This window comes from Ictidomys tridecemlineatus, chromosome 2 (genome assembly GCF_052094955.1).
Source record: "Ictidomys tridecemlineatus isolate mIctTri1 chromosome 2, mIctTri1.hap1, whole genome shotgun sequence".
NCBI classification, from domain to species: domain Eukaryota; kingdom Metazoa; phylum Chordata; class Mammalia; order Rodentia; family Sciuridae; genus Ictidomys; species Ictidomys tridecemlineatus.
The window spans coordinates 30,921,781-30,947,334 of NC_135478.1; the positions used below are offsets into that span (position 1 = coordinate 30,921,781).

General features: G+C 35.7%; 1 protein-coding gene across 14 annotated transcripts in view; it reads right to left on the reverse strand.

Annotated features, from left to right (window-relative positions):
- Positions 1–25,554, reverse strand: part of Rbms3 (RNA binding motif single stranded interacting protein 3) — a 1,318,386-nt gene that overhangs the window by 31,047 nt on the left and 1,261,785 nt on the right. The window lies entirely within an intron of this gene.

The following is a 25,554-nucleotide window of genomic DNA, read 5'->3' on the forward strand; positions in this document are numbered from 1 at the left end:
ATCATAGGAAGACCTTTTCTACACAGAGGTGGCAGACCCATTGGTAGAGGCTCTGGACTACTCTGTTCAAAGGCTTTCTGAAGGTGAGGCTAAAGCTAGAGTCAAAGATAATGAAATACTTCAGCTTTGAAGATGTGGAAGTAGATGAGTGCAGGGCCAAGTAGAGAAGGGAGAACAAGAAAGGAGGTTTTTCGTTTTCCTTTGATTAAATAAAAGAAGGTGGTGTTAATTAGCAGAACTCATTTACTTGTAAGTTTGGAATCAGGATACTGAAGGAACAAATACCTGACATCCTTCATTGTCTCCAGGAAAATCATGGCTAGTTCATTTCCTAAGAATACTGGTGCAGTACTGGGAACAGGAGAGTGAATGCTTAAAATCTTATCATTGGAAAAAAAATAATAAAAGTGAACATTTAGAATTGATTCCATGGAGAATTAAGAAGAGATGTGACTCAGAATAAATGAAAGTGATTTTGAGTGCCATTACTGTTATTAATGGTAGAAGTGAGAGTGTTCGTAAGAGAGTAGTTGAAGTAGTACACAGTGTTTTCTAGGGTGAAGAGGGAAAGAAATGGAAAAGGGGCAGGTAATAGACATGGTTTAAAAGGAGAGATATAAAAATGAAATAATGTTAATAAAGCAAGAAGCAGGGTTTTAAGATTTCAGAGGGGGAGGCAACATGGTTTGGTCTTTTAAGGTGGTTGTCTAGTGCAGCATGATGTGAAGGTCATTGGAATTGAGGAGATTAAGGAACACTGACACTATAATATTAGTGACACAGGAAGTGGAAGCAGGAGAAGACTGATGACACAAGGCCATACTTAATCTGCAGGTTGCATGGAGATTGACAGAAGGCAGCCACCAAAAGTGAGAAGGTAGGTGACCTTCTGGGAGAGTGCTATCATTAAAGAGAGTAAGGAACTTGCACAAGACCTAAAAGAAGCAATTTTGTTGTAGAAGATTGCTCAGGAATAATTGAGGGGGTGGATAGGTTAGCCATATTTGTAGGAAGAATCAGAATTTAGGTACAACATGCCGAGGAGGAAAGAACTTTCTGTTCAGAGTCTGAAGATGCAGGGGGTATTAACCTTTGCATTTATAAAAGTGTTTTCCGGGGGAAAAGAAAGGAAGAGATACCATATGAGGTCAATAGTGAAAAGATGGTCCATTGGGCAAGCAGTACAGTGTCTGGGAAATGAAGAATTTATGAAGGTAGAAGCCAAGCAGGATTGAATTACAACGGTGGCTCAAAAGATGAAGATGAGAACCTGTGGACAACTGGTCATTCCAAGTTTAAGTCAGCCCAGGTGAGCCCTTTTCATGTCACAAGCTTGATATGTAAATACCTGTAAGTAATGCTAAGACCATTACTTCCTTGGTCTATAAATACTCTTTCTTCTTTTTTTTTTCCTACCCAATCATTACTAGAGGTTGTTTCCCCTTGAGAATTGGATTGCTTAAATTCAACTTCAATCTAAAGCTAAACAGATGTTCCCTTTGCTTAACTTTGCCAAAAGAATAAATCTTAGAAAATGCTGGTTAGAAAGCACCTTCGGTATTATTATTCTTTACTCACTAGCACTATCATGATTTTTGAAATGACAAGGAGAGGGGATACCTAACAGTAACTCCTAATTGTGGGTATTGATCAGAAAAACTTCCCTGGAAGACGTGCAAACCTTCTACCTACAGAGTAATCTAGCAGCACAACTGAATTTTTTTTTCTGGTTTTGTTTCTTGTTCTTTGTTTTTGTTGTTTTGCTTCAATATGTTAATTATTATGCTTTGGGGAATATTAACATGCTAAAAGAGTGATATTGTTACTCTGTGATTTAATACATAGGCAATACCCTTATATTATAAATACATTCAGTTTTTCATTTCCAAATATCTTGAAGTCTGACAAAGTAATTTGGGGTTGATTTGCAGTATACTACATTAGTTAGAAGATCATTTTCAAAAACTATGCTTCAAATGAAAGCAAATTAATGATGAAGATGATGTTTCTGATAAATATTTAAGTATTCCAGAACAAATAAGAGCTAAAACATGGAAATGTCATTTTAGGGGAGACTGTTGTTTATATATGTTGCAAAAGGATTTCTAAATTTGAGAAATGGTACAAGATTATAAGGGTATCAATGCATCTTCTTTTTCAAAAATAATTATTACCTGTTCAACAAGATGGGTTTCAAATCGTTTTCTGTTTGATATTTTCAAGGCAAGGCAAAATAAATTCTTTTGGGAATAATAATGTTAACTAGTGAAAATCTAAGGAAATGGGTGTATGTTGAGTTATTTAGCCTGATGGAAAAGAGAGACCTGGGTTTATATTTCTAAATCTCTCGATGTTGAAGGTGACAAAGGGAAACTTAAGGACAATGGTGCATCTTTATTTTTAATTTTTAAATGTTTGAATGGATGCCATGTGCCATTACTGAACACATCCCATGTCTTTGTTATATAACACTGAATGGGATTTGTTGGTGAGAAAACTGGAAAGGGGATAAATTTCAAACAAAATCAATATACTGTGGGGAGAGAGCAGATAGGTGTTCCAAAGTGCCCTTAAAAACACACTCACATACAGGATGATCAACCTGAAGAAAGTTTCAGACTTCCAAAGAGCATAGACTTGGGGATTTTAGCCAATCATCTTGTTTAAAATAATAGAAGACCTAATGATATATGGGATACATTTTTTTTTGAGGTGCTGGGCATCAAACCCAGGCCTCACTCATGCAAGGCAAGTACTCTACCACTGAACTATCCCCAAACTCCCTGCATAACTTTTCTTAAAGAAATCAAAATAAATGCAATCAAACAAAGTTTTTAAAATTTATTCCAAATCTTAATATTTCCCATTCATGGGAAAAAATAAGATGCAATGAGTTTATCATTGAGAGAAGCATGCAAAATGTTCCAGAAAGAAACAAAATTAATGGAAGAAGCAAACAGAAGTGCTTTTCCTTGATGGGGGCAAAAAGAAGTAAGGTCAAACCAAGAGATAAAGTAATATGGATACCACCTCATACTTAATGTTTATTTCCTGATTTTCCTGACCTGCTCCTGCCTAGTTTATTGGTCCTTAACTGTTTCATTCTAAAAGCTTTGGTTTCTGCTTGGGGCCAGGGGGTACTACCTCATTAACTCACAGTGAAGTGATAGTATTCCAAGAATGTTAACTACAGACTTTTTTTTTCCTAAAATTTTGACCCTATTTTTTCATTCTCTCTTTTGCCCAATGAAGTTATATATCTTAAATACCACTAAAGAACTTACTAAGAGTCAATTATGTTTAAAGTGCTATGAGTTTTCAGCAGTGAATATAAACCAATCTCCTCTTTCATAAATTTTATACACACTTACAGAAAATATAAACATGTGGGTTCGAAATTATTTTAAAACCCTCAAGTCTTAACTATAGAATATTTTAGGATGTTTATAAAAACAATAGGGGAAGTTTTTGTTTGTTTGTTTGTTTGTTTGGATATTTTTAAAAGTTCAACAACTAAACTGACATAGAATCAAAAGTTAAAATCAAGCCAAGCATGATGACTCATGCCTGCAGTCCCAAAGACTGAGGATGGGGAAGCAGGAGAATCATAATTTCAAGACCAGCTTCAGCAACTTAGGGAGGCCCTATATAATGTAGTGAGATCCAACTTCAAAATAAAAAGGGCTGAGAATGTGGCTCAGTGGTTAAATGCTCCTGGATTCAATCCCCAGAAACCACCCCCCAAGGTCAATAAAGTAAAAATCAATCAAAAGTTAAAATAAGGGTGGATTCTAGAGAAGGAATGTATGAACAATGACAAGAATTATGTTTCTTATATTATTTTCTTGCCACTTAGTTTTCCTTTCCCCTTCTCAATGATAACCCACATTACCCTTGGGTATTCTTATGTCTATTTTCCAACCATGCAGTCGGAATGTAATTGGCTCCACAGTTGTTGTATCATGACTCTTTGCCCAGAAATGGGTGTAAATAATGTTATTTGAGCCAATGAAACATGAGAAGCTATTTTACTTGAACTTCTGGGAAAGGAAATGACCTTTCCTCTACCCTTTGTATAGTGTCGGATAATCAAGTAAGGTCACCTGTGACAACCCCTCTGCCACCATGACAGAGAGGACCTAGGTTTGTTAGATAGGAGACTATAAAATGTGAAGATGAAATGCAGACAAGTATAATAAAATAGACATTTATTAATGGCATTTGAGTCAGATTATCCTATCTCTTCTCAAGTGTATAAATCGATTTCATTGCAAATTAAACTATTTTGGATTTGGTGTTGGTTCTTTTTGGTTGGGAAGGTCATATAAATTTGAAAAAGGAAATTAGGAAAGAAAGAATGAGTTAAAAAGAAATACACATCCTCCATGCTGATAGAATTGGCCAAAAATGTAGCAGTCTAGGGGTAATGCAGACCTCTGAGCCTCACCCAATAGACATTTAATTTTCCCTTATCCTGTCAACAAAACTTAATTGCTAATGGAACCTTCCCTAACCCTGATACTTGATTATCTATTTGAAGGCCTATTCAAATTCAGTTCACCTAAATACATAAAATATTTTCACCACTATTTATAGCAACTCAATAACTTCTCATTAGAAAGAGATTCTAAGCAAAATTTTTAGAGGTCTCTTCCAAACCCTCATGTAGAATAACCACCATCACTTTGTATCTACCTTACAACTAAAAATCTATCACAGCTGTGGCTGTGGCTGTGGCTCAGTGGTAGAGTACTCACCTAGCAAAAGTGAGGCACTGGGTTTGATTCTCAGCACCATATAAAAATAAATAAATAAAACGTAAGTATTGTGTCTACCTACAACTAAAATAAATAAATAAATAAAATCCATCACAGCACCTGAAATCCCATCTCAAGAGAAAAATATTAAATATTAAGAATCTTCTATGTCATTATATAATTGGCCTCCAAGAAAAAAATAGGAGAATTCAAAGGTAAACAAAGGTAAGTTTTCATAAAAGAAATGAAAAACTCTAAGAGCAGAATTGGTTGGATAGGCTCCAGAAGTATAAATTTCAGAGACAAAATTTTTAGAAGAATATAAGGGGAAGAAATATAAAACAGAGAGTGAGTGCAATAGGAAGAATATATCAGATTGTCTAAAACTAACCAAAATTGTTACCCTGACCCTGTACATACCACTGAATACCAGGTCCACCATACCCTGGTATTTTTCTTCTATCAATCATATCACTGCATTTTTGCCTGACTGGATTTCCCACACCTTTCCATTATCACTGAATGTTGAATTTCTCCACATACCATTCATCTCACTCTTTTGTTCTGTTAATAGTTGGAGACTGATTTTCTTACACTAAATTTCAAGTAGTGTTTGTGATCCAACAGATTATTTCCAGTAAATATTTCATAATTTCTGAACCCATATGTTGAATTCCCCAAGTTATTTCAAATATTAAATGCTCCAAGAGAGTGTAGTAAAATTGAGGTAAATTAGGTCTTCAAAAAGCAGTTCAAAACAAGACTTTGCTATGGGTCCTGATTTTAAAATCAGTATCTTCCAAATTATACCCAATGAAAAGAGTGTTTCATACATTTTAAATAATTGTTCCACAAAGTTTACACTTTTGAGTAAATGAATTTGAAAGATTATGAAATAAACCAAACTAAGCATTTGTTTTCTTTCTCCTTATTCTTTAAATCCACAGGTTCTCTTCCTTGCAGTACTACTCAGAATCTTTAACGTGCAAATGTTTACTGTGATTCTCTCAGTGTTTCTAAGACAATTATACTTTGTTAGGACAAATTGCAAATATAATGAACTTTAGAACTGTTTAAACACACACACACACACACACACACACACACAAATATATCATAAGAGTAAAGAGAATCCTCTAGAATGGTATGTTTCAAATTTGGCTTGACATTGGAATCACTTGGAAAGATTTAACAAAATATTATGGGGTTCCACTCAGAGATAGCCTGATTTAATTGACCTTGATTATTACCTGGAAATTGAAATAATTAATGCTGTACTGATGGGTCGAATATGCTACAAATTTTAGACCTGCTACCCTAGGAGATGTTTTGGGAAATGATGCCTCAGTGTGTCCCCTAAAGAAAACTATATGGCCAAACGATGAATCAAATTGGAGTGAGGAATGTGTGTTAAGTACTTGTTATGGTTTAAATAGGAGGTGTCCTGAAAAGTTCATGTGTAAGACAATACAAAACATTCAGAGGCAAAATAATTAGGTTATGAGAGTATAATATAATCAGTAGATTAATGCACTGATATGGATTAACTTTTAGGGCAGTAATTGTTGGCAGACAGGATGTGGCTGGTGGATGTAGGTCACTGAGGGCATGGCTTTGGGGTATGCATTTTGTCCCAGATGAGTGCAGCTCTGTGCTACTTGGTCCCATGTCTGAGCCAATTTCTTCCTCCACACCTTCATGACACTCTACGTCATCTCAGGCCCAGAGTATAATATAATCAGTAGATTAATGCACTGATATGGATTAACTTTTAGGGCAGTAATTGTTGGCAGACAGGATGTGGCTGGTGGATGTAGGTCACTGAGGGCATGGCTTTGGGGTATGCATTTTGTCCCAGATGAGTGCAGCTCTGTGCTACTTGGTCCCATGTCTGAGCCAATTTCTTCCTCCACACCTTCATGACACTCTACGTCATCTCAGGCCCAGAGTAATGGAGCCAGTCACCTATGGACTGAGATCTCTAAAACTATGAACCCTAAATAAACTTTTCCTCCTCTAATTGTTCTTGTCAGGCGTTTTGGTCACAGAGATAAAAAAGCGGGCTAAAACATTGCTCTGAATTTTCATCATTTTTCTGTGGGATTTCACCATACATTAAGAATGGGAAATAGGGGGTTGGGGTTGTAGCTCAGTGGTAGAGGTACATACCTAGAGCAGGTGAGGCACTGGGTTTAATCCTCAGCACACATAAAGATAAATAAAAATAAAGCATTGTGTCCACCTACAACTAAAAATATATTTTAAAAAAAGAATGGGAAATAGAACAAAGTGTCCCCCTCCCACAAACACACAAATTGAAAACAATGATGAAGGGCATAGGAGATAAGTAAATCTACACAACCAAATTTCTTCCCACTTCTATATAGGATTCATTCTGCAGGCACTGAGAGAAAAACTGGAAAAATTTTTAAAAATGTACAACTGTCCTCATTAGCAATACATCACTAATCTGCCGACAAAGAAGGTCAACTTGGGTGTAAAATTGGGGACTCAGTTGAAAGCTTTGTTTCTAGTTTTATATATTTTATAAATACAAACAGTGAATAATCAGGATTAGATGCTGCCAGTTATGAAAAACCCTTAATATCCAAATATAGTGTAATCCTCTTAGCAGTTATTGACACCAGTAGAAAATAAAAAGGGCCAATTTAGTTACCATCCTAATTGCTAGAGGATCAAAAAAAAAAAAGTGCTGGGGAAGCAGAAGCTTATAGAATGATGTGACTTTTCATTTATATATAATCAATTCCTTGGTCTGTTTTAGAAATACAACTCTAACTCAAGGCACTAGTAAACTCTCTAATGGACCCACATAAAAAGACTGGAAGAACTTCCCAATCTCAAACAACTCCTCTGATATCATTTTTTTCTAGGAATTCCTAAATAGATCACTTTGTACTACTAGTTTTGAGGATAGTTCATAAATTCAAATACTGATTTATTCATTTACCTCCAAGGGCCCAGTGTTGTACTCATTTCCAACCTTAGTCAAATTCTGTTAGTCTTTAAAAATCACCATGCAAAAGGAAAGAAATCATAAAGTAAAATAGTAAAATGTAATAAAGGAAGGAAGGAAAGAGTTTGAGTAATATAGCATAATGAACAGTCTAGTACTTTTATTCCACCATGGTTTAATCATCTCCCATTGTCTTATTTTATCCTCTCCTCATTTGCATACAAGCCTGTGATTGGCTGATTAACTTAGAGTAGTAATTCTCAAAGCCTCAGTGTGCATTAGGAATACCTGGAGGGTTTTTTAAAGAAGGAGTTTGGGGATCACTAGGTGTAGGGTGGGACCTGAAAATCTGTACTTCTAACAAGCTCTATACTAGGACCCCATTTTAAGAATCAATGGCTTAGACAATAAAAATTATTAAGTCAAAAATGTGGACTCTTGGTAAGGCTATTTTAATATCTTACTTAACTCTCCCAGTGTCTCTATAGGGTATTATCATTTTCTTTATTTATAGATGAGAAGGCAGCTCCAGAGAGGCTTTACAGAGAACACTTGGAAGACAGGAACTTAAATGCTGATGTTCTTCAAAGTTTATATTCTTTTTTGAAGTGCATGCTGCTTGTTCAGATGAAGAATTTCAGTTGAGCTGTAAAATGCTCATGTCTTCTCATTCTGTCTGGTCACTCAAGAGTGGATTATGATGAGGAAGAGGTGATAAACAGAACCCATGGCAGAAGAGACATGGAACTGCCTGTCCAGATTTTATTTAACAATAACACATTGGTTGTATTTACTTGCTTTAATGCCCATTTGCACAAAAATAAGTTGGTAATTCTAGATAAAGTTCTCTGAAGCTGATGTGATTTCCTTCAGTGAAGTAAAGTAATTGCATTCCAGTGAGATTCCTAAGGAAGGATATTTTAGGAACTGGGCCATAGACATACACACTTGGACAACACAAAGACTTCATTCTTCAAATGAGCATAAAGTCTAAATGGCTTGAGTGATAAACATGAATGCCAGTAGTGTGAATTTTAATCCTATAGAAACTTTATAAAGTACAAGCTAAGGACAAAATAATTCAATTGAGTTTAGGGGATTTTAAAAAATTTAACACTTAAATCTCATCTGAACTAGCCAAGTTCAAGAGCAACAAATAAATACACTTTCCTAAAAGAAGGAAAATAACAGGGATTTTTATTTGTTTGAGTGCTGAAAGAATTTTAAAAATTCAGAATGGCTTCTTATATCTACTTTTATAATAAAAAATTAAGAGGAAAAATATCTCTTTGAGAGTAAAGAATCCTAAACTAAAATCCACAAACACAAACAATCACAAAGAAAGGCATTCAAAAAACTTATTGATATTTGATACCCATGAATACTGTTAATCTGCATAAATTTTCAATGTCATCTAGAAAATACTTAAATTTCTTATGGACTGTCTGGTTATATCAGGACAAAACATGTGAAGAAAGAGGGAGAGAGAAAAGAAAAAAGCAAATTTTCCTGGGAGGTGGAAGTCTAACTTGTTTGATCATGGCTGAAAATACTATTTAGGGAAAAACCAGCAATAGGGTCACCAGTTGGCTGCCTTTCTTCAATAAGCTCTCAATATGATAGTGCATCACTAGCTGAGTGGGCATGGTGGGTTTTTTTTTTTTTTCATTTTGTTAATGAAAAAGAGCTAAAGGCCACTACTTGCCCAGGCTATCATTCACAGCGCTAGTGGGGCACCTGGATGCATGTCTCGAAGAGACATTGTAAAAGGCATGTCATAGGGCACAAAGAGACTAGATAATAATAATATCAAAATACACAAAAAAAAATTGGGCAAAGATATTATTTCATTGGGGCCAGAGTGTGTTTGCAATAATGTTCATGTGAGGGACTTGGGCAATAAATAGGGTTAAAGCTACTTTCAGAAGGTAACACTGGAGAAGAAAGGGAATTAATAAGATAAATGAGGACTCTGGAATCCAGAGAAAATAATGAACAAGATGAAACCGTTCAGAGAAATGGCAATTCTGAAATGCCTTGTGTAGGTTCCACTAATATTTTAAATTACTTTATGCAAGGTTCATTTCCCAATAATTTTATTTTCTCCATATCCATTTTAAATTTGCTACCATTTTCTTGTTCATAAGGTTTTTGTGCTTGTTTGTTTCTATCCCATTCCATAAGCTCTCTACACTTGGTTGTACCCTCAAATTTCTAAACTTCTTGGGCATTCTTGAGTCTCTTATCCTCTTAACTACTTTAATCTCTTGAGGTGAAGGTCAGGATTATACTGAGGGTGTGTCTAGCAATCAGTATTCTTATATGTAGTTATCATCTATATATTCAATGAATATTGACCGAACACCTACAATACACCAGAAGCTACTGGGTAATGGAGAAATAAGGTTAACATGGGTTAGTTTATGGTCTTATCTCCATTAGTTTATAAACCTGTCTTGAAAGATAGATAAGTAAACTGTAAATGGTGATTCAGTGTGCTAAATGTTATGATAAAGATACTCCCAGGGACTTGAAGGAATAGAGAAGGTGGCAGCTCAATGACAAGATAGAAGCATAAAGGAAGATTCTAAGGAGAAGAAAGTACCTGAGACAACTACTGTGAAACCAATCAGCATTAGCAAGTTGAAGAGTAAAGGGCAGGGCTGGGGTTGTGGCTCAGTGGTAGAATGCTCACCTAGCATGTGTAAGGCCCTGGGTTCAATCCTCAGCACTACATAAAAATAAATAAATAAAATAAAGATATTATGTCCAACTACAACTAAAACTTTAAAAAAAAACGAGTAAAGGGAAAAATATTCTGGATACAAGTATTGGTCATATTTATCAAATTCTTCACATATGCAAAACCCCAAAAGGCTCATGCTAGAAACGGAAGACAGTCATTATGGCTAGATACAGAACTAGTACTAAATGAGTCTGAAGAAGCAGCCATCAGCACCATGAGGGGCCCTGTAGCACAGGATCAAGATGGAGGATTCTGTTTTGAAGACTGCAGAAGAATGTGAAGTAGGTCATGTTTGTTTTAGGAAGATGGTTCTGGGGCTGTCAAGAGGATGAATTGAGGTGGAATATGCCTTGAATCAGCAAGACCAGTTAGATGGATGGCATGCTGCTTCTGCCAACAGATGTCAGTTATATAGAATAACTTTCTGGGGGGGGGGAAAGAAAATCCTATATTTTAGTTCTTTTGGAGAAAATTCAGGCATCTGACTCTGCTAGTATTGCCTCCACGTTTTTTTCCTCCACATTCACTTTGAATAAAAGTCAACCCTGAACTCTAAATGAGGGTGCGTCCCTATTCATAAAGATCAAAAACTTTAACTTGTACTTCAAGGGATACAAGCAATAGTACAATTATTTTTTCCTCTTTCTTTTTCCTCTCTAAACCTCTGGAAATCTATAATAGAAAGATGGTGTGGGGGAAGTTAGTGGGGTACCTATGAGTATCTACAAGATGGGGTGGATCACAGAGGACTGTGAGTTTTCATAGTGAAGACCATCACACCTGGCTGTGGAAACAGAAGGAGATACGTGGAAATGATAGACAGTTGGAGATAGGTAAGACATAACCAGCAAAAACTGCAAATGAGGCAGGGAACAATTTCCAGGTAGAGTTAGGATGAGCAAAGGCAGAAAAGAAAGTGCTCACAGCAAACACATCCTACAAATAACTGTGACCAGGGTGACAGGAAGAAAAGCAGTTGGAAAAGTAGATTGAAGACCGTACTGTGCAAGCTAAGGAATCCTTCATTCTTGTAGCATTTAAGTTATGGTTCCTGACTGGGGAAAATAACGTATCTAGGAGTTTCTATTTCCAGCATTTATTTAATTATTGCTCCCCTTGATCCCCAGAAGGATTTAAGGCATCTTCCAAAGGTATATAAAATATGGTAGTGTCAAGTGAAAAACATGAGACAAAAAAAAAAAAGGCAGTAAGATAAAGTGAGCAAGTAGACTAATAAAATAAATGTCATTAAAACTTTATCAGAGAGCTGGGGATACAGCTCAGTTGGTAGCATGTTTGCCTCCCATGCACAAGGCCCTGGGTTCAAGCCCAAGCAACACACACACACACACACACACACACACACACACATACACACATACACACACACAATTTATCAGAGGTAGTTAGCAAAAAATCACACAAGAATTACACATGTCAACTCATCCACTAGATAAGAAGATAAACCAGGTGCAGAGAAGAGTAACTCTCAGTATAGAGGCAAAGCAGATGTTTTTCCTGCAAGTCTGAAGGAGCTGACACTGTGTAGGGTAATGAACAATAGCCTAAAAGAAAGCAAACCAAGTTTCTAAGGACTATTTATTACATTGTCCTTCAAACATAACCAAATGGCATTATGACAAGCATATTTCACAAAAAGCTAGTCTTTGGTGGGCGGGGGCAGGGGCAAGGGATGTACTCATCCAGGTAAAACAGTTTTGTCAGCTAAATCTAGGGATATAAGTTGAAATATCCAAGGAGAGTAGATATACTGCATATTATCCAAATATTACTTCAAAAGTATTATTTCTCTTAGGCGAGGTTCTGAAAGGTATGAGTGGCAGAGACTTTGGAATTGTTCTTCTTAACAAGTACCTGGACTGCAGCTTTCTTTGCTTCTAGTTATATAGGCCTGTATGTTTTCACCATCAGCTGGAATTGGCATTGTATAGCAAGTCTCAAATGGAAGCAGGTAAGAAGAATTTAAGAGAACCCACTGACACTGTCCAAAACACACATATCTTTGGAGAGTAGCTGCGGAAGGACAATATTTTTCCCAGAAAAAAATTTAGGTCTGCTTTCACCTAGAAACTAAAGGGCAATCACACTAGAAACTGTAGCTCTACAGTATCATCTAGTCTTAATACTCAACTCACCATAGAACCTTCTCCATAAGCTAAACATATATAGTTAAAATTACATACTGGTTGCAACTTTGAGCCTTGCTATTAGAAAAGATGACTTTTAATTCAGAAATCCAATCTGTATTCTACTTTCTGGCAGGAATAGAAACTGGATGGTAGAAATAGTTGCAACTAACCTAAATTCCAATGGTATATCAAGACCATATTCTTGCACATAGGGTTTTAAAAATGTTAATTTTAAAAATTTATTGAGGCATTTGAGTGAAGGATGAGAAAGCAGGGGAAGGGGCAGGTGTCGACACCAGAAAAAGTTGCAATAATAAAATGAAAACGTACAAAGACCCAGCCAGCACCAGTGTAATAGACGGAATGGATATAACAGATTCAGAATGTATTGTGAAAGGAAAATCTCCATGGAAATGAAATATTTCATGTGTGATAGAGTACTCCAGAATGCTTCTAAGGTTTTAAGCAGTCTTGACTGGAAGAATTATTCACCACTGTGTGAGAGATTTTTCCATCCTACTCCAAGCCTAGCTGAATATTAAATCACATGGTTCTCACCCACAAACAAGAGCTATACTCCAATGCCCTGCCAAACACCATAACAATCCTAAACTCACACTGCACTGAGCTTTAAAAATCTTGGCTTAGAGAAGTAATACTTAAAGAGGGTGAGCCTTAGGGATGTCTGCAGGAGAAGCTGGATTAGAAAAAATATTATGAGATTGATGTTAAGAATATGAAGTCTGAACTACTAATGGGTCAGCTAAGGGGGATAGCAGTGGATGGGGGACCTCTAGGAGGTAATTGGAGACACTGGCATGGAGATAAACACAGAGGAATGCTAGCATTAATGACTTGGAGGTCATCTGTGTGATGGTTAAAGGAGAGGAAGCAGAAAAAAGGAATGCAGAGTAGGCTAAGAACAGCACCCTGAGAAATGTGAAATGGAAATCATCTGCCCATTTTTTTAAGCACAGAAAAAGTCCCAGTGGATAAGTATACACTGAAGAGGGCACATGTGGCATAGAGGCTAATGAATGCTACATGACCATCAAAACAGGTTAAGACAGACGAAAGCAAGATCATAGAAGGAAGCTTTAACACTGACCAAAAGAGGGCCAGGGCCTCACAGAAACTGGAGGCTAGGAAGAGAAGACTGAAGAAATAGCCATTTGAAATGAAAGGGATACATATAAAGATCAGATCAAATGTATTCCTCTTCTTATAAAGGAGCAGGCAGTCATTTGCTGGGTAAGAATGACAAAACTCATATTTGGAACTTGAGAGGGTCAAAATGTCTCAAATAGCTGAAGGAACATAAATAATGGGTGAAAGTCCAGCTGACATTATAAAGAACCAATTTGTAGAGGGCACAGAAACTGCCTTATAGCATGATTGTGTCAATCAAATGTTACCAATTAATCCATAGAAGGCACTAGGTGCAGCAACCAGAACACAGCATGTTCCTTGGAATCCCCTGCTCCTCCCTTTTCAAACTTCCATACATGCTCAATGCACGTGAGAATAAAAAGCTATTTTAGTTTATTTCATGCTTATGTTTACATTTTTATCAGTGCCATCCAATGTTTTGTTATATTTTTGACAGTATTATAAATATCTTCTAGATAAGGAAAGAATTCATGGAAAATTTTCAAATAACCTTTAATTAGCTGGTAGCTATTTTTAAGGTCATAATATTCCCAGTTAAACAATTTTCAAAGATTAACTATAATTAGCAGACAAGGTCACTGGGTGAGTGTAGTGAATAAAAAAAAAAGCCACTTTCTGCAAAGCTGAAGACAAATAAATGAATATCTCCCTTTACTGTATAACATCAGTGACCACAGTCTCTTTGCAATGACAACTCTAGCCCTGCTTTATTGCTCCCATCTACAAGATAATACTTGTTAAGACAAATTAATCATTCAACTACTGTTCACTTCCTGAAAGTAGTTTGCTAATATATTGTTGCTTCCTTAAGTTCTTCCCAAAGCCGCACACCACAAGCTCAAGTCCAACAATAAGCACTTCAAACTTCCTCTTCTGAGATCCCACCAGGGTCACCTGATATTCTTTCTATACATCACTCTAGGCTCTAGTTGGTCCCTGGGATTGTCTGGCTTCTAACTTTAACCCTTTAGTACAAGTATCTCAAATTTATCTCAATGATTTTTTACCAACTCTGCATATTTAATTTGCTCAAGTAACTGCTCATTTAGGAATAAAATTTATGTTTCCTGAATCTGAAGTCCAGTGCTTTCCCAGATTTGAGTCTCTGGAGCATACCTCTGGACTCAGAGCAGGCACCTAAAGTAAATTTATGTGTGCCCCAGAGGGGCCTGCAACCCATCACTCTGAAACTACATGGTTTTGTTGCCAACTGTAATATGTTTATTTCATGTAAATCAAAGGAAAGCCTGGGTTTAAAACCTTTTCAATGTTCCTATTTCCATTTGTAAGGAAACTTGATGTGAAGTGATCATAGTTTTGGTACACAGTATCAAGGTCAGTTAGCCCATAACTTTTCCATTGATATTTAATTGAAGGAAAATTATAGTGCATGGTAGAGACAAGTGAAACAGAACTGGCTTGTTAAAAAAGGTATGATGTATTCCACCTTGCCTAAATGAATGAAAGTTCATCATAGAAAGAAGAAAGAACAGCAATGTTTTCAGTGGCCAATGGACTTCAAAATGTTCTCTTATTGATTTTGCTAGGTATAACTATTTTGTGATACAGAGCTTGTGAAAACAAGTTGCTTCCAATTACAGAAGATTTTATTTTAAGCATAAAGCTAGAAAAACTGTAAATAATAATAGGATAGATATGTACAAATTGTAGAAGTTAGACAATATCAATATGTATTTTAAAATATAGTATATATAATTCCAGTTTCAAATTTGTTACATCAATTCCATAAACACAGGACTGGAAGTCTCATGCTGCATAAACTGGGAAGACTTTAGATGTTTCCAAGTGCTATATGCAAGGAACAGAAGACATCATTTGAAAAGCAGCAGTCAAGTGGTAGAGATGCTGACCCCCTTTAGGTGGGTAGAGAATTCACATAAAACTTTAGCAATGACTTTAGATTACAATTCCTTTGAAAACTCTAAGCCACACCTATAAAGAGATATAATCTTTTAAAAATTCTGCCTCAAATGCCACAGAGTTGAGATGGGATGAGTGGAAGTGGGGGAATTTTAGAGGTCACCGGTACTGTTTCTGTCACCAATATAACCATCACAATCATCATTAATACCTTTATTTTAATCTTCATATTAATACAATCATGCATTCCTGATATATAATGCCTCCCTAGAATTATGATATTCAATGACTTCTATAAAAATTATATTAAATTTTGTAAGCTGCAAAGCAACTTACAAAAAGTTTAGAAAGCAAATTAAAAGCACCGATAACAACTGTTTTTTGTGCTGCCTTCTAGATTCTGTCTATGGATGTGTTTTAGGACTCAAAATCAAATTATTTTTCATTTATGTTGTCTTTTTCACTGTGCAGTATAAATAGTATTTTTCATGTTGTTATAAAATATTTATAGTTTATTACATTAATTTAGCTATAATATAAAATGCAGTCAATACGGAAGATATGCAATGATTTTTTTTTTTTTACTATTTCTCCTAATTTTAGATATTGGGTTTACAAACGATTTTATACTACTTAACCTTTGACCTATCAAAGCAAATGTAAAGTTGTCAACACTTCAAAAAAGTCCTAACACTCTTCCCTGAATGAGGATAAAGGGAATCTCTCTTGTTTAATACTTATTACAAGTCACGTTACTGCCTAGGTGCTTGGGATGCCATTTCAAATGATCCTCATGTTATTGTCTTATACAAATAAGGAAGAGCTAATGCATTACCATCTATATCACAGGAAAGGAAAAAAGCACACTTCAGGAAACTTAAGGAACCCTCATTGTTAAATAATTATTAAATAGTGGGAACAGGAGTCCTATGTACCTTCTTGACTCTTAACAGCCATTTCTAATTTTTATACCATACAGTTTCCTACTCAGAGCTGCATGTGTGTGAATGAATAAAAACAGTGCCTGCTGGCAAATTTTTAGATAAGATCAACACATAATCAAAATCATCTTTCATTTTGTCTTTCCACTGAACTTTTATAGCACACAAACTTCCCTTAACCCACCGGCATATTTTCATTTATTTTTTTATTGGGAATTAAAGCCTTCGTAGTTCCAAGCTGATTCTGCGAAGGGCTTACAAAATTAAGCACTATATTACAAAGCACAACTAAAACAGCAAATCAACGAACAGTTGAGAACAATATTCTGAGAAAACACGCAATGTACCCCATCTACATCCAATTGTCCTGATAAATAAGGCCAAAAAGGAAGACTATAAAGTTCTTTATTTCACATTGTTAGTTTCAAAGAAGCATACCTTTTCACCTGGAGAGAGATTCTTGTGAAGCCACTAGACTTTAGCAGCTATTCATCATTTACTTATTGACTTAAGGAACATTGGGCTAAATATGGGACAATTATATCCACTGGTCATCTCAAGACAACTAGCAACATTTCTTAAATGTTTGTGTCGTGTATCACTCCTCTGAGAAAGAAGAGGTTAAAGCATTAAATTTTGACTCAGAGAACGCATTTCAACAGGGACGTACAATCATATGGTTCTGGCATTTTGCTTTCTGATAGACTAATTTAACATAGAGTCTAGAGAAATGTTAACACGTCTGTTAGGCAGCATCTCTCCAGCCTCAGATGTCTCCAGCATGCCTCCGGCAAGTGCCGACTCACAGTCAATTCATGCTTGGATTCTCTAATAGGAGCCTCAAGTGCCCACTTTGTGCTGTTGATTAAAAAGGGAGCCATGTGCTTTCAATACCAGATGTGCCGACTCGTGCGCATGCAATTAGCTTACTTCAAAATCTATTGTTGCCAGAAAGTGCTCTCTTCCTCTGTTGCTGTCATGTAGGCTTTGCCCTTCTGCAGATGATGAAGGTACTAAATGACACTATGTGCTGTTGCTATGGTGTGCCCTATGGCTGCGGCTACCAATCACTTGAGAATTCTACTGCAAGGACAGCATTTGGGGATGCAGCTCTCCATGGGATATGTGTGCTGCATCCACAAATGGCACTGCGCTCTGACCTTTGCCCAGAGGGTAGTCATATCTCCAGCACCCCTATGCTTGCTCTATATAGTGTTTGGTTTACAGATAAGACTAGGAAAGCTTTTCTCCACCTTCAGAGTGCAAAGCATAAAATGGAGCTCAGAAAGGCAGCTACCCAGGGGAAATGGAATAGCCTAAAGTGGTACAGTGGGGCTGGGGATATAGCTTAGTTGGTAGAGTGCTTATCTTGCATGCACAAGGCTGTAGATTCAATCCCCAGCACCACACACACACACACACACACACACACACACACGTGGTACATTAAGAGCAACTTTGGTGGACAACAACCAACATCGATAGCAACAACAAAACCACTTCAGGTGGTGCAACCAAGACATAAAATATACATGGACAACAAATCCTTTGGGATGATGCATTTCTCACCTCTTCTCTAAATTTCTAACCCTAAAAAATTTTAAAGCCTTGTAAAAGGACATTACACAGAATATATTTTTAATTATCCTAGTTAGTATACTCTTGCTGGTACATACAAATAAGTCCAATATATGATGAGAATTTGAAAAATAGAAATGTACTTAGAGGTTTTTAACATATTAGTAGTCTAGTTAATTGTACAATATAAACTAGAATGTTAAGAAATCTCTCTCTCCACGTCCCTCTCAATCTTCGCCACCTCTAACTTCTGACATTTCCTTGGCCTTTATAAAATGAAAAGGCACAAAAATGCTAATTTTAATGAAAGGCACTTTAAATGTCTTATAAAGAATGTTAGTGATAGTACTTAAATTTTGGGATACTTATGAACATACAGTGATCAGGAGAGGGGTATGCAAACTATAGCCCAAAGTCCAAATGCAGTTTTCTTCTTATTTTCACAAATAAAACCTGTATGGAACATATCCATGCTCATTCATTGTATAGATTTTTTATGCTACAATGACAAAGTCAAAAACTTGTGACATAGACCATATGACTTGCAAAATCCCAAATATTTATTACCTAGACCTTTATAGAAAAAGCTTGCTGGATTATGAAATGAAGATTAAATTTTTCTCTCCCCTATCCTTCCCCCTGGGAGCAGGAGACGAGTGCAGGGACTGGCCTAAATAAAAATGATGTTTATATATCTGAAGAGTCCATTTGCTTAAGCTTCCTTTGGGATAAGTTACTTGAATAGATCAATAAAAATTATTATTCCACAGGAAAAGTCTTTTTTTTAAAAAAAAAAGTCTCCATTTTTATAATTTAGTGAACCTTATAAATGCACCAGCGGGAACATAATAACTCAGCATGCACATTCCTATGTGTCAGATACTTGTACAAATCCCACGTACAAAGTCCAGCTCTGCAGAGGACTGTTCTGATATCTGTCACATGCTGTGTTATGTGACAGTTCTTTATAACCCTGTTCTGTTAGAGACTTTATTCTTTGAGGGCACGGAATGCATTCTATACCCACTTTGCCTTGGCTCCTTGTGGCTCTGTAGAAGGTCTGTAAATATTAGTTGAATGAATGAAGAAATAGAGCAAGTTTTCTATATTAGGACTTATTAAAAACAAAAAGTTCAATTAATTAAGATATTTAAAGATATGCAACTTTGTAATCAAAATAAGTGTACAGCATTCGAGGAAAGAACTGAAAACTGATTTTCACGGGTGGCTTGTGGGATCACTTATAACTCTGCATCAGGTCTTTTACAGTAAATACAATTTAATGGCTAATTGTTGCTAATGAGAGGTACTAATGGACCTAATTTTTAATTAAGAGATGGAAATCATTTGTAATTAGCTCATACTATCCATGAAAACAAATGTTACTTAGAGCTTGAAAAATATAGTTTTTCCTCTTTGAAACAGCCTAAATACTGCCCCCTATTCCTTGATAATATGGGATAGTTTAAAAAGGTAATCCTTACCCAAAGAGGCAGCATAAAGACAAGCTTCAAGTAATGCTTTATCTGAGCATCACCCTTCCAGGTTGATGGGGCTTTCCAACACAAATTTATATTTCTAACAAGCAAAAGCAATAGAAACAAACTGCATATTATTTTAACAGTGAATTCCATCTTCACTGGGGTAGGCACACTTATGAACAGCTCCATGAGACTAAGGACTTCTTATTCGACTGCTATGTTCTGATTTACTAAACTTTTTTTCTGTGAAACCTCATTGTCGAATTGTACTGATATATACTGATAACATTTATTACTTCAACCTATTTTAGCTGGTATGCAAAAGGATATAGCAGAAAATAAATATGTGTTCCAGAAGTCCTATAGATCTTTTCAATGCATCTTTTAGCCCTGATTTTTATTTTTCATTTTTCCAAACTCAAATTCAAATTCTAAACTCTAAGCTTTTAGAAAAAAGGGATAGATTTCTGTTCTACTTTTATTCTCCAGTAATCATAATCTTTAGCTTGATTCCATACTGATGCCCTTCAAAAAAAAATTAAGCTCAAGGCAACTAAGATAAAAATTTGATGACAAATTATCTGTGGTTTTCATATGTGCCTCATAAAATCCAGCCATGTATAAAAAATGATATTTTATCCTTCATTTACATATTTTCTACTAAAATTTGCTTAAAATAAGGGACCTTTTAAGGAGTTCTAGCTGTTGGGGAATTTTTTGTTTTTTTTAAAGAAGAGTTTCCTGATTTTGCTTGAAAATGTAGGAGACAGTCTCAGCTCTGTTTCCCAAACTTTCTTTTGAACCTCACTACTCTTGTCTTAGCTCTTTCCTCCCAGATTACCATTATTTTTTAAGTGTATTCATTGTGGAAGCTTAAATATTTACCTTATACTCTTCCTAAGCAATATACTCCTGAAGTCATGCATAACTTATTAGTGACAAAAAAGATCAAACACAACAAAACCCTGATATGTAAAATTATCTCACATATCTAGCAGTTTTTTGTATTTACTTGACTTCCTTAACTTCTGTCATGTCACCCTAAGTCCACTTAGCTACCCGTTCCCATGACCCAAACTTTGCCAAGAAACAGTGCATTATTCAAAGTCTTCAATCCAAGTACCCCAGTACACCGTACTTCACACTGAGAACTCTAGTCTCCATATTTTCTATTTTCTTCCTCTCATTCTTTATGGACTGCTTCTTCTTTCTTCCTCAAAACCACTGTTAACCTCTTTCTTTCTTTCTTGCCAATATCATCAGTGCACATTGTCCTTTTCTCGCTCCACTTCAGTATATTTTCAACCCTGGGTTTACCAGGCTCTCTTCTTGGCTAATGATCACCACAACAAGACAATCAAACATCTTCACAGATTAGTTTTGTCTTGGTCAGCTTTTCATTGCTGTGACCAAAATACCTGACAAGAATAACTTAGAGGATCAAAGAGTTATTTTGGTTGTGAAACTATGTGGTTTCATGGTCAACTCCAAGGCAGAAACATTGTGGCAGAAAGGCATTGCAGAAGAATACTGTTCAATTCATGACATTTAGGAGGCAGAAAGAGAGTAAAGAAGGAAACAGGGATAGATATAGTCCTTAAATTGGTATCTCTAACAATCTACTTCCTTCAGCTATACATCACCTGCCTATAGTTACCATTGAGTAACTATTCAAATTAGTAACCCATCAAGTGGATTAATCCACTAATGAGATCAGAGCTCACAAAATCTAATCTTTCCATCTCTGAATATTGCTGCACTTCATAACACATAAGTTTTTTTTTTTTTGTGAGGGGGACATTCCAGTTTAAACCATAATAAGTATGAAAATAATCTATAGTTTATAGCTTCAAATAAACCCAGGTCACTTCAACTTTCTATTTCTTGTTGACCCTCTGACTCCTCAGGTTTCCAAATCTTTGTTCACCTTAAATTCTTACCATGCCATCTCCCAGCCACTCTCAGAAGATGATGGCACTTAATACTTCGTATAAAAACAAATAAAATGTATCATTTGGGAAATCCTTTAACTCCTTATTTCTACCTTTACGGATTTACTTGCACCTACATTATCTCTTCCTTCTGTCTTCATCCTTAAGAATCACATTCTTTAAGCTTTAGAACTATCTAGAACTATCTTCCCATTATTTTTCATCAAAATCAATAAATCAATTAAGATTTTTTCTCTAATTTTTTTATCATTTCTCTACTTCTCCTCAAAACCAATTTATTGTTTCCTGTACTAGTTACAACCGTTCCTTACATGACATTGAATGTTGTTGATTTTTACCCTTAACTGTACCATCAAATTCACTATTGATCTCCATATAACAAAATTCAATGACAAAATTGAATTTTGCCAATATAACAAAATTTTTTTGTGTGTGTACATAACAAAACTTCAGGACTTATGTCACTGGATAGTACTCTTTAGAATTACTATCATGGTTTTGATTTTTAAAACTTCATATTCTTGTTTCCCTTCTACATGTATAGTTGTCTTATCCAACCTCTCCTTTGGGCTCCATTTTCTATCCATTCTTTATTTTAAAGTTCTGGTTACTTTGTTTCAAGCACATTCTGTGGGCAAACATGGCTTAAATCCATGGTGGTAATTCCCAAATCTACCTCTGCGCAAGAGACGGCCTCTGAGTTCAAGCACATACATTCAGCATCTATTGAGCATCTCTGTCTGGCTGCATCATAGGCATCTCAGACTCATCTCTTTTGCTCACAAACCTGATCCTCCTTTCTGTGGTTTAAATTCTGGGAAAAGATACTTCAGGGCACTGAGGAAATTATAAGCCAAATTTAAATCATCTTTCTCTTTCTCTCCTGATATTCATTTGGTTACCAAGTCCTATTATTCTACCTACTTAACCTGTCACACATTCACCAATCTTTCTATTGTCCTTTACACAACTTGAGTACATGCCGACATGATCTTTCCAAAGATTCTTCAGTTCAGTTCCCTCTCTTCTATTTTTGCTCTTCTCCAATATATTCTTGACCTTATAGTCAGAAAGATCACATCCAACTCACGACTTTTTAATATCTTCCTGTTGCCATTGGGAAACAATCCAAGCTACCTATCTTGTGATATTGTTTCTGCTTATTTACTTCTCAGGCTCATTACTCTACTCCCCATATCTCTGAACCTATCCTTGCCCTTTTTGACCATATGTAGTTCTCTGAACTCAATACACCCTTTCCTCATGACTCTTTGAACATGCCGCCTCTTTTGATCTGAAACTCTCCCCAGATACACTCTTTATTTAGCTAATTCCTAAGTGTTCTTATGTTTGTATTTAGAGAATTCATCCATTGGGACCCTTTCTCTGACATCTGTTATTTGTTCTTTCTTTGAACCACCATAATATCTCATGCCAATAATGGTATTATAGTTGTAGCACTTTCATACCGGATGCATTTTAAGCAGGTTATATATTTTACTCCATGTTTAAAATAACTCTACGAAGTTTTTTTTACTTCCTCAGATAAGTAATCTAAGCGACAGAGAGGTTAAGTTTTCTCAAGTTTCCACAACTAGTAAATGACACAAGTAGGTCTGGACTGAGGCATCTTATTTGTGTGTTCACAGACATCATAAGTTTTGTTAATATTGAAGCATTTATGCCACTTGTAATAACCTGCTTCTATCTAACTTTCTAAGCTTTTAGAAGGAAGTTGCATTCCTAGTGCCTAGCATGATGATTGTCACTCAGTATTCTTCCAATAAATGCCATATAAATAAGTAAAGGAATAAGATGATACATGACTCAAAGAAGAAAGGGTCCTTACACCAAATCAGATTTATATTGATGTAATTCTGGTATATGTCAGAGTGATATTTTGCACCAACAATATCAAATGAATTATCATATACCTCTAAATCTTTCCTATTTATAAGAATTTCCATATCCTGATTGCCTATTACACCTTCCCACTCTTATCCAGGTGATGAATTCTTATTCATTCTTCCAAATCCAGCCCAGAACTCTCTTTTTCCCTGAGAGTTTCAAACCTTCTTTCTAGATTTTTGTTCCTCCTCCCTCTATAAATTTAACACCATAAATAATAGTAACATGAAGTTAGATCCTGATATGTTTTACAATAATCTTTTTCTATTCTTATAGTATTGTAACATTTAATTGCTGGTTATAGTATATTAGTATCACCAACACTTGAATGCAGTATCTAGCTCCTATAAACTGTTCATTAAGTGGTTGAAATATTGAGTAAATGAAATTAGGTTGGGTTATGTCTTTGTAGATTATCCAATCAGACATCTTGACTCCAATAAATTAGAATAATTTGATTGGCTCCTACACTGGCAAAGAATTAACAGTTTGAGTTGTCCAATATTGGCAAGTTGAGATAATTGGGAAGGAGATACTATAATGCCATGGCCTGTGTCAATTTTCTAATATGATCAGTGGTTGGGTAAAGAATATACCATTTTTCAAGAGTTACTGAAGTTCTCCCATTAGAATGGCAGGTCTATTTCTACTTAAAGATAGACTAAAAAGGTCTGTATGTTTTTATCAAACCAGCAATCAAATCTTATAAGGGAGAAATAACTATAAAATCTTCTAAAATGCTATTTTTCATATGGAAAATCTACTGGTCCCTTTTTGTGTACTGCACTTCTTGGAATTTAGAAACATTTTTTTTTTATTGTAAATATATCTGGTTTTCTAGCTCTTCTGTGCAATCCTATTTCTTCTTCTCTGAGCACACACAAAACTGCTAGATCAAGTTTCTTAAAGTATTACTTTTATCCAATCATTTATCTGCTCAAGAACTTTCAGTGACTACTGTTTATGGAACCAGATGGAAACTTCAGAGCATAGATTTTCAGCCAGGGTTTCTGCTTCAATTGATTTGGGTAGAGCCTGACCCTTGATGGGCATCTAGTAAATACTTCTGACATTTTGATTGCTTTTCCTATTGTGTTCTGGAAAGTGAAATCAGGACACCTATGTGAAGGAAAGCTTCAGATTGTGTCTTTTGTCTTTTATTATTATTTGCATTGATAAATTATCAAGAGCAGATAGATGCCAGTTGTTAAACAAAGACGCCATATGTTCAAGTAGAAAAGCTGGGCACATGAAACAATCTATTCATGATGTCACATAAATGAAAAAAAAAGGCACATTAAAGATATGGCAGGTAATACACGTTGGGGAAAGATGTGATATTTTAAATAATAGCAATTTATATAGACCTTGAAGAGAACCCAAATAACTTCACATGGTTCTTCAATGGGGACATTCTTACTAAAAATTCCAAGATGAGTATTTGGCCACAAGCATAACTAAACAATACACAGACATGAGAAAAAGATTACCCTTCAGATGCTGGGTCAAGCAAGAGGGGTGGCCAGAAACATGAAGTTCCCTGTTTCAAAGCCACCATCCAATGCCAGACTCAACTACTCTGTGGGCTCTTTAAGTCTGTTTTTGGACATTGTTTCTTGCTCTTTCCAATGTCCTTCTTAGTTTTAATTTTATGTGCTTGCCATCTAACATGTCAAGAGATCATAGAGTACAAAGCTCTTCAAACTGCTAGTATTTCATCAAATTAAAAAAAAAATCAACAAAAATGAACCATTGTATCCACTTTCCACTTTGCAAGAAACCAAAACTCAAACTTAATACAAAAGCACAGGTTCTGTGCAGTTCAAAATAAGAACTAATTTCTTCATACATACATACCCTGGCTTCATCACTAAATTTTATGAAACAACTTAAATATTGCTAATTAAAATCCTCAAGATCCTGATGTCTTGATCTTCAAGGAACCTCTGCCATTTTATTGTATAAATGAAATATTGGTGGTTTCACTTGTGATACCCAAAATATAATTTTTGG